The sequence below is a fragment of the Bubalus kerabau genome, chromosome 8, assembly GCF_029407905.1.
Source record: "Bubalus kerabau isolate K-KA32 ecotype Philippines breed swamp buffalo chromosome 8, PCC_UOA_SB_1v2, whole genome shotgun sequence".
NCBI lineage: Eukaryota > Metazoa > Chordata > Mammalia > Artiodactyla > Bovidae > Bubalus > Bubalus kerabau.
Genome location: NC_073631.1, coordinates 94,902,103 through 94,912,467, shown reverse-complemented (window position 1 = coordinate 94,912,467; position 10,365 = coordinate 94,902,103). Strand labels below are relative to the sequence as shown.

At 38.6% G+C, this 10,365-nt stretch overlaps 1 non-coding gene across 1 annotated transcript; it reads left to right on the top strand.

Annotated features, from left to right (window-relative positions):
- The first annotated feature begins 9,968 nt into the window (after positions 1-9,968).
- On the top strand, positions 9,969-10,040 carry TRNAK-UUU (transfer RNA lysine (anticodon UUU)). The gene has a single exon. It is a non-coding gene; the product is annotated as a tRNA-Lys (tRNA).
- The last annotated feature ends 325 nt before the right edge of the window (positions 10,041-10,365 follow it).

Here is a 10,365-nt window from a genome sequence, read left to right as displayed (position 1 = left end):
AAGTGGTTGTTGTTATTCAGGTCGTGTCTGACTCTCTGTGACCCCAGGGACTGCAGCATGTCAGGCTTCCGTGTCCTTCACCATCTCCCAGAGTTTGCTCAAACTCATGTCCATTGGGTCTGTGATGCCATCCAACCATCGCATCCTCTGTCACCCTTCTCCTCCTGCCCTCAATCTTTCCCAGCTTCTAGGAGGACCTGAAGGAAGACCTGAGCTAACACCTTATCCATCATTCCACTCTGATCACCATCTTCCTATCAGCCTGGATCCTTTGTTCACTGACAATTAATTAACTTCATTTTTCCCACTATTTATCAGCCCTTGTCACTTACTTGTCTAGCCTAGATCCTGTGACCCATCACTATTATCATCCTTGAAATAAAGTCCTCTCAGCAGTCTTGAACTTCAATTTTTTTCAGTTTGCTTTCCTGGTAAAATCTCAACTCTGAATGAACCTTACTGTCTGCCTTCCATTGGCCTGACTGGGACAGCTGGACATTTTCTTTAAGGAAATCACAGTTTTACTTTGAGTCCTTTATCTCAAACCTCAAATTGGTGCTATTATTCCTACTATAGCCTCAGTTTCCCACTTCTGTTTATACCTTTTCATCTCTGCTCAGAATTTCCCAATCTCCTCCTCCCTGTTTACTTTAAATTTCCCTTGAAAAATAGATGTTACATACAAACTCCATCTTCCCAGCACAAGACCCTCCACTCCCAACCCAGCTGCCTTGGTAACCACCAACTTCCTTTTTGTGACTATGGAGGAAGTTTCAAAGGCCACCTCCTCCTCTTGGACTTTGGATCTCAACCCTTCTTGCCTTTACAAGGACTTTTTTCCTTAGGCGTTCCCTTTTCTTCCGTGATGTCAATTTCTGTCTCGAATGAATCATTCTCATGAGCCTGCAAACACGCTCCAGTATTCTTAACCAAAGCTTCCCTCAGGCACATCTTTTCCATCTATTAGCCGTTTCTCAGCTCTCCTTCATGACCAAGCTTCTTTAAGGAATTATCCTATAGATTGTCTTCATTTTCTGATCTGTTCACGTTCACAGTGTGACACCCTCACCCCCGCTCCTGAAAGTGCCCAGTTAAAGCCACCACCCACTTCCATGTTGTTGTTCAGTCGTTAAGTCGTGTCTGACTGACTCTTTGTGACCCTATGGACTGCAGCAGCCAGGCTTCCCTGTCCTTCACCATCTCCCGGAGTTTCCATATTACCCTATCCAAAAGGATATTTTCCTGTCTTCACCTTGACCACTCCCTACTTCTTTAAAGATTCTCTCTTCATATTCAAGACTATTCTGTCCAGATTTTCTTCCTGCTTCACTGTTTGCTCCTTATGTTATGCTCTGTCTCCTGCCTAACTTTGAAATGTTGACGGTTTTTGTTTTTTTAAAACCTCCACTGGGTCCCTTTTTTCTTTCTATGTTCTTTCCCAGGAGGATCTTATCAATTGCCATGGATTTAAGTACTGGCTTTATGCTAATAAGTTACAAATTTATGATTCCTACTTTGATCTTTCCTCTAAGTTTTAGACTCACATATCTAATTGCTTGCTTAATTAATATCTTCCTTTGATTGACTCAGATCTTTCAAACTTAACATGTCCCAAATCTAATTCCTCATTCTCACCCCAAACCTGTTTCCCCTGTTACAGTAAAGAGCGCCACAAATAAAACCAATTTCTCAAGCCAGAAACCTATGTGTCCTGTTTGATTCTTTTCATCTCTCCCATACATCAAGTAGACCAGCATAATACAACCATTTTGCCCCCCAAATGTACTTTAATGTCTTCTTTTCATTTTCAGTGCCATCACTTAAATCTAATCACTGTTTGTTCTCATCTGATTATTTTAACAGCCAGCCTACCTGTTCTACTTTCACTCATGACCTATGACCCACTTAAATACATTCTTCATAGAGTGGTGACAATGACCTTACTCCTCAATTGAATTGAGTAAATTGTAAGATAAAATCTAAACCCTTTATCATGACTCACAGTCCTGCACAATCTGACCCCTACCTATCTCTCCAACCCTATCTGTGCTCCTCTCTCTCATTGCCCACCATGATGTAACCACGCTGGTTCCTCCAACATGCTTTTCTGCCCCGCAGGGGCTTATTGAAAGTGAAAGTCGCTGTTGTGTCTGACTCTTTGTGATCCCATGGACTATAAAGTCCATGGAATTCTCCAGGCCAGAATACTGGAGTGGGGGAGCCTTTCCCTTCTCCAGACGATCTTCCCAGCCAAGGGATCAAACCCAGGTCTCCTGTATTGCAGGTGGTTTCTTTACCAGCTGAGCCACAAGGGAAGCCCCAGGGGCTTAGTAAATGCTGTTATCTCTGCCAACCTGCTCTCCTTGGTTAGCCTCTCCCCAACAACAACCCTTAGATAACTGCTTAAATAAAAAATCTTTAAAAAGGCTTGCCCAGAGCATTGTTTGCAAATAGTGCTCACCTCTCTCCTCCCATTTGTTTTCTCACTTCTTTGTTTCTTTGAATTCCTTATCTCGATTTGTACAATTATTTGTTTATTTACTTTTTGTGTCTATGTTTCCCATACTGGAATGAATGAAAGAGACTGTGTCTGGCTGTCTAGATTCTTCAACATTGTGTTTCTAGCCTGAAGCACAATACCTGGCACATATTAGGTGAACAATAAATATCTGTTAAAGGAATAAATGAACACATTTGCCAGTTTTTCTGTTGGGAGTTCATTTTTTATTGATTTGTAAGAACTCTTTATATATTTAAATCACTAACCATTTGTTTATTCAATATGTTGCCGATATTTTGCCCCTTGTCTTATATGTACCAATTTAATTTGTAGTATCTTTGATATACAGAAATGTTACATTTTTTATTTAGGTAAATCTATTTGTCCTTTCAAGATTTCTGCTTTTGGTGATATGTTTGAAAAAGTCGTCTTCCAGCTCAATGTTATATAAATATTTGTCTATTTTTTCCTTCAATTTTTTTAGATTTAAATCTTTATTCCAAATGGAGTTTATTTTTTGATATAGATGTGATTAAGGCTCTAAATATTTATTTTGTTGTTGCATCATCACTTATTGAAAACTCCCTCTTCTACTGTTTTGAAAATTCTACATTTATCAAAAATTAAATTCTTACATATACTTTGAGTGGGTTCTGGATTTATTATTTATCTGCTTGTTTTTTGGGGGGAGGGGTATCCTTCTATATTCCTGAACCATGTTTTAATTATTGTCATTTTGTAATTTGCTTTATTGTGTGATTAACTTTTTAATGGAGTAAGCATTATTCTTCTAATTCAAAATATTTTCAGCTATATTTGTGCTTTTATTCTTCCAGATAAGCTTTAGTTATAGTTTGCTCAGTTTCCAAAAGAAACTGGCATTTTATTTAGAATTGCTTTAACCTCATAGATTAATTAGGGGGAAATGCCCATTGTTGTAATAGTTATTTTGCCATTCAGGAACTTGTCACATGTCAGGATTATTGAAAGCTTCCTATATATTTTTTCAGCAATTTTGTAGGTGGTGCGTGTTTCCTGTTAATTGTATCATTAGATATTTTATGTCTTTGTTGGGATCATTTTCCTGTTATGTTTTATAACTGGTTGTTCCTTGTTGGGTCAGGCTATTGATTTCTGTAATTGGTAACTTTTCTGTACTCTTTCATTAATTTTTCTAGTCGATTCTCTTCTAAGTAGACAATCACTTGAAGTATACTTAATAGTGATTTTCTCTCTTTATAATATTAATACCTCACATGTTAATGATGTTATTAATGTTAATTTTGTTCTTATTCCTGACTTTTTAGGAATACCAGTAATATTTCACCAGCTTTTAATGTTAGCTGTTTGATTGAAATAAAGGTCTTTATCAGGCTAAAGAAGTGGTTTCCTGGTTCAAGCATTCTAAGCATTTTGTTGGAAGTTGTTGCTGAATTATATTAAATGTATTCTGGGCAACAAGAGATGATCATGTGGCCTATTGTTATAAATTACATTAATAGATTTTCTTAATATTGGATTATTTCTGTATGAGATGTATCCTGTTTCATCATAGTGGGTTTGTTTTTGTCTTTCAGTATAATACTGTTGAATTCATCTCCTTACATTTTAATTAGAATAATTGCATTTATATTCACGAATATGTTTGGACTATAGCTTTGCATTTTTAAATAGTGTCTTAAATAGCTTCAAAAAAGTCTTGTTCCATGCTCTAGATTAGTATAGAGTGTAGGAATCTATTCTTTGAAGATTTGGAGGAAATTACCTACCACACTGTTTAGGCCCCAAACTTTTTTCAGGGTAAGTGAGTGGAAGATAACTCTCTTAAAATTTTTAAGTTTTCTCCTATGGTTTTGGCTTAGACAGGTTAACTACTGCTGCTGCTGCTGCTAAGTTGCTTCAGTTGTGTCCGACTCTGTGCGACCCCATAGATGGCAGCCCACCAGGCTCCCCTGTCCCTGGGATTCTCCAGGCAAGAACACTGGAATGGGTTGCCATTTCCTTCTCCAATGCATGAAAGTGAAAAGTGAAAGTGAAGTCGCTCAGTCATGTCTGACTCCTAGCGACCCAATGGACTACAGCCCACCAGGCCCCTCCTTCCATGGGATTTTCCAGGCAAGAGTACTGGAGTGGGGTGCCATTGCCTTCTCCGGGTTAACTACTATTTCTTATCAAATTTAAAAATTAGCAACGTTAAAGCAAATCATACATTTTTATAGAATTTAACAGTTTACCAGTCTTCTACATATAATCTTATACTTGAAAATATTTTTCTCTATATTTATAGTTATAGCTCTTTCCTCATTTCTAATCTTTTCAGTTGCATTTTCTTTCTTTTATTAGACTTGATGGTCTTCTAAAGGAACCAACATTTAATTATTTTTTCTATTTTCTACATCATTAATATAACTTTTAATCTTTTAAAATTCCTTCTTTATTCTTAAGTTTATTTTGTTGTTTTCAGAATGTTTCTTTTTAATTAATGACTTATTTCATTGATTTTCATTTCTTTCTTATTTAATAATAGGACATATAAGGTTATACATTTACCTCTGAACACAGCTTTGACTGCATCCTAAAGGTTTTGGTAATAGTTCTTAATTGTTGCTATTTTTCAAATAATAGATTATAATTGTTTATATTTTTTTTGATTGGTGTTATTTAGGATAGTGTTGTGAGGTTTTGTTATTGTTAACCCTGATGTTTTTAAAATAAAGAATAAATTTATTAATATTTATGTTGCTAATTCAATAAAGAGGCAATTTTGTTTCAAAAAAGTGAAATTACCCTTGAGGTTGAGTTACCTCAAGTTATGCGCAAGCATTATCTAGAGTTCTTTGTTATGAGACCCTACTAATGGCACTGCCTAGTGGTGACTATACTGGCTACTGACACCAGGGATTTGGTATATGCCATCAGAGTCAATAATTTACCGGAACTGTGATTTATATATAATACCCTATTTATTCATAAAGGCAAAAAAGAGCTTTAATCATGTTTATTGCCTCAAAAGTCCTCAGGTAATATGAAACTTAAATGATCATCTAAAAATTAGAAAAACTCATTATCAAAGTTTATGAAATCAGGAAGGGTCTGAGAATTGTGAACAAGGAGTTTGAAAAGTTTGGCATTGGAACAAGTTTTCTTTTAGATTTGGAAAGGTTGATTTTAAAAATATTTATTTTTATACTTACAAATGTAATTCATATACATTAAATAAAATAAAGATCACCTATAACTCTGTCACTCAGTAAAACACTGCTAACATTTTGTTATATTTTCTTCTAGGATTGTTTCTGTATATCCCTCTTTCATTCTATCTTCCATTGGATAGAATTGGGCTCATATTCTTTTGCATCCTGCTTTTGTTTTTTAGTTATTATTTGTTAGCATTTGCCAGTGCTTTAAGGAAGTGGAAATGGTTAGGAATTAATTTATTTCAGTATTAGTAACATAAGGATTGGACTCTTCTTGCTGTGGTTTCTACTGCCCAAGACTACTTGCTTTCTAAGCCTGGTTCTTAAAGAGTTGCCTAATAATCTTCCATTTAATTCTTTTACTTCTGTCATTGGTACTCAAGAACTCTGACTGATATAGTGATTTTCTTTTATTTGATTCATAGCATTTTCAGAATTCTAGTGCCAAGAAATATATTATGCATGTGTGTACAGGTGTGCACACAAATGCACACACACCTAGGCACACACACGCCTATACAAGTTTACTTGCTTATTTTGTGTTCACAGACCACATTCTTTTTTTTTTTTAATTTTATTTTATTTTTAAACCTGAAACACTGTATTAGTTTTGCCAAACATCAAAACGAATCCGCCACAGGTATACATACGCTCCCCATCCTGAACCCTCCTCCCTCCTCCCTCCCCACACCATCCCTCTGGGTCGTCCCAGTGCACCAGCCCCAAGCATCCAGTATCGTGCATCGAACCTGGACTGGCAACTCGTTTCATACATGATATTACACATGTTTCAATGCCATTCTCCCAAATCTTCCCACGAAAGATGGTAACAATAACCCTGTGTACGAGACAGCAAAAGGGACACTGATGTATAGACCACATTTTTATATTAAAGCTTCTGAGAAGTTCTGCATTAAAAATTTGCTTTAAAAATCTGCCTTTCAGACATTTCATTACAGAATACTGTACTTTTTTCTAGTAGAACTGGTAATTTCTTAAAATAAAACTTCAGGAAGCACTGATTTTGTTTATTAACTTAGCAGCAGCTTGATGGCCCTTTCTCTTCGTTTCCATTTTGTCAGTATTAGTTGAATTAATACTGATTTAGCATATTGAATAAGTTTCTTTTCTGGAGCCTCTTCTTGTGTGCTGAGAAGTTAGTTCCAGCAATACCTAACAATTTGATTTTAAAATTACCATCAGACCCAGGTAAGAGAGACCCTTGCTTTGGGACCCACTCTTTACATGGCCCTGCTCTGGCCCTCTTTCAGTCACTTTTGAAGAGTCTGTGGATCTAAGGGAATATGCCCACCTGAACCTTGAGCACTCTTCTTTAGACTGCATTCTGGGTGCCTGGGACCCAGGATTCTCAATCTAAACAGCCTCACCTGGAGCCTCTTCTAGTCCATCCTATCATGCCACTTGAGTTCTCTTAGGCCTAAAGGATGGTGAAAGGGTGGCTATTTGAAGGGTGTGACAGCTTGGTTCTGCAGATGGGAGTCCACATCAGTGTATGTGGGGCCCCTCACAGTGTGGGATGCAGCTGGGGTATGGTATAAGGACCAGTTATGATTAGGCAACCATGTTCCAGTATGGGACACTGAGGAATCCTAGGATTCTTAACTTGAATGTAGCCTTCCAGGAAATTATGAGGGCATATATATGTGGGCATAGAGCAACAGAAGTCTTTTAATAGTTTGTTGGCTTGGTTTGTAACTTTGAAAATATTTGGATGTAGGATACTTCTACTTTTCTCTCGTCCTGGCCCTGTGAATATTAGGAGTGAGATTGGTGCTCAGATGGCTACAAGTGAAAGTTACAATCCCGGAGGCAGTGGCACTTGGAAAGTCTTGGGGCCTCAGAAGAAAGTGGCAGGAGGGTGACACTTGGTGATAGAACCCAGGGAAGTATGATATATATATATATATTATATATATATATATGTAGTTAGATGATAGGTAAGCATATACACACACACACACACACACACACACACACACGGAGAAGGCAATGGCACCCCACTCCAGTACTCTTGCCTGGAAAATCCATGGACAGAGGAGCCTGGTAGGCTGCAGTCCATGGGGTCGCTAAGAGTCGGGAACGACTGAGCGACTTCACTTTCACTTTCCACTTTCATGCATTGGAGAAAGAAATGGCAACCCACTCCAGTGTTCTTGCCTGGAGAATCCCAGGGATGGGGGAGCCTGGTGGGCTGCCATCTATGGGGTCGCACAGAGTCAGACACGACTGAAGCGACTTAGCAGCAGCAGCAGCATATACACACATATATATAGATAGATAGATAAATGCAAGCATTATCTATCTATCTATATAGTTAGATGATAGATAGATAGGTAGATAGATAGTTAGGTTGATAGACAGATAAAACCTGGCTTCCCTGGTGGCTCAGATGATAAAGAATCTGCCTCTTTGGCAAGAGACCCGGATTCGATCACTGGGTTGGAAAGATCCCCTGGAGAAGGGAGTGGCAGCCCACTCCAGTATTCTTGCCTGGGAAATCCCATGGACAGAAGAGTCTGGTGGGCTTCAGTCCATGGGATGGCAAAGAGTTGGACACAACTGAGTGAGTTTCACTTTTCACTAGGACCTCATGGAGCCTGAAAGTTTAGCATGAAGCAACAGAGCCTTCTGTATTTGAATGAAATACAAATTAGATGATGAGTGTCTCAGCAGTGGCCATGGGTCACAATGAGTTAAAGACTAGAGTCCAAGTTCTAGGCTTTCCAGAGGGCTCCAGAATTTTGTACTCAAACAGCCTTGCAAAAACATGACTGATTTTTTTCCCCCCACACTAGTGAGTGAAAAGTTCAGAATCAGATTGAGTTTTATTTAGAAAATTAAAGTAATAGTACCATCTCTTATACCTGAATGTGGTGGTATGAGTCACACTACTGCAGTATGTGCAAAATGGTACAGAAAGAAGCATGGACTGTCTTGGAAGTGTAAAACAGAGGAACCTCCCTTGGTCTGGAAGTTCAGATTAAGTTCTTGGAAGCAGTAACATTTAGCTGAGCAATGGACAGTGAGCAGAGTTTTCAGGGACAGCATTCAAGAGAGGGGGAAAAAGGGCATTGGAAACAGGAGGGAAGGCTGTATGGGGAGGTTGGAAGTTGGAGAGGACACGATGAATTAGCATTGAATAAAGGTCTGTGTGGTGTGGGAGTTGAAAGCAAGAAGGACACTGTAAACAGATAAGACAGGAGAGGAATTCCGAGGCCTGATCACACAGGGCTCTCTAAACCATATTGTGAACTTTAGGAAAACAGCAGACCATGGTTTCAATCTTCAATGAACTCAAGGTCTAGTGGAGAAAAAAGTCTAGTAAAACAATAATTAAAAACAAAGAGGTAGTGTGAAGGTGTTCATCACTTAGTGGTGTCCAAATCTTCATGACCCCATGGACTGTAGCCCACCAGGTTCTTCAGTCCATGGGATTCTGCAGGCAAGAATACTGGAGTGGACTGCCATTCCCTTCTCCAAGGGATCTTCCTGATCCAAGGATTGAACCCAAGTCTCCCACATTTCAGGAGGATTCTTTTACCATCTGAGCCACCAGGGAAGCTTACTTAAAAAGAGGTAAGTGCTACACTAAAGATACATTCACTGTTACCTGGCATCCTCGGAAAAGGAGCACCTTAATTATTGCTGAGTGAATCAGAGAAGGATTTTTCAAGGCTGTGAGTGTTTGAGTTGCAACTGAAAGTTTGGAAGCTTTCCTGGTAAACAAAGGGAAGGGAAAGGAAGAGAAAGCGAACAGCAAGGGCAAAGACATGGGGTTAGGAACCATTCATATGGATGGAATTAGGCTGCATGCCTCATTAAGAGCTTGGATGTTTTCCCCTGGATGATGGCAAGTCTTTAAAGACTTATGAGTTAAGACTGGGCATGATTAGAAAGATCAGTCCAAGGACGATGCGGAGGATGAGTTTGAGAGACATGAAACTGGTACGGGGGACGTGGTAAAAATTTGTTGCCATAATACAGCAGAGAAGTAGAACTCCTGAAAAAGAGAATTTGTGGTGGGGTCGGTGGAAGATCAAGGGATGTTTTGGACATGGAAGGAACCAACTGGTTTTCCCAGATCTTTGTGCCTTACTCTCACCTTAGCTTCACCACCAGTATATTAAAAATGGGCCAATCTATGAAAGAAAGGAATCTGATGACTCAATTACAGTAATGTATCAATGACTGATAACAGCTGGGTATCCCTTCTCAGAGGACTTTGAATTTAAAAGAATATGTATGAGAGTTCCCTGGTGGTCTAGTGGTTAGGATCTGGTACTTTTACTGCTATGGCCCAAGTTCAATCCCTGGTTAGGGAACTGAGATCCTGCAAACTGTTCAGTGTGGGGAAAAAAAAATCTGAAAAAGAATGAATATATATGTGTATAACTGAATCAGTTTGCTGTACATGTGAAACTAGCACAATATTGTTAATCAACTATGGCCCAATAAATTAAAAAAAGAATACTCTGGAATGGCAATGAATGTGGAATGATGGACTTCAGATGCTTTGGATCTTGGCAGGGAGGTATTTACTGGGTAGGAAAAGGAAAAATAATTTTCTTGCTTCTCTTACCACAGTGGTTCTCAACTAGGGACAATTTTGCCCTTTCAGCAGACATTTGGCTGTGTCTGGAGACATTT